Source organism: Penaeus monodon, chromosome 24 (assembly GCF_015228065.2).
Source record: "Penaeus monodon isolate SGIC_2016 chromosome 24, NSTDA_Pmon_1, whole genome shotgun sequence".
Lineage (NCBI taxonomy): Eukaryota > Metazoa > Arthropoda > Malacostraca > Decapoda > Penaeidae > Penaeus > Penaeus monodon.
The window spans coordinates 14,893,069-14,893,502 of NC_051409.1; positions in this window are offsets into that span (position 1 = coordinate 14,893,069).

Consider the following 434-nt stretch of genomic DNA (forward strand, 5'->3'; position numbering starts at 1 on the left):
TTTGAAGTTCCTCCGAGTGTGTTTACGTAAATATTTCTGTATTTTGATGTATAGCTGTTTGAAGATGTCTCAAAGTGTAGAAAGAGAAAGAAGAAAAATAAGAAGAAAGGAAATAAAAAAAAAATGAAGTGTGGAAAATGTATATAAAGATTACTGTAATATAAAAATGTTTTACTTTCCCCGTGAGAAAATACGTAGACTTAAAAACGGTTTGCTTCATTGATTTCTGATTTCGAAAGCTAAGATTTCGTCTGTCTTGCTAAAAAATAAAATGAACAGCAAATGATCCAATTACAGTGAACTGCTGAAAAGGTCAATGGCAAGAGAAATCAAGTCTGACTTGCTTTTCCCTGTAAGCTTTCATTCTCTCGTTTTGCTTTTAATTCTCTCGTTTCATTTCCGTTTTCGTTTCGTTCTCAGGGGTTTAGTTGGTG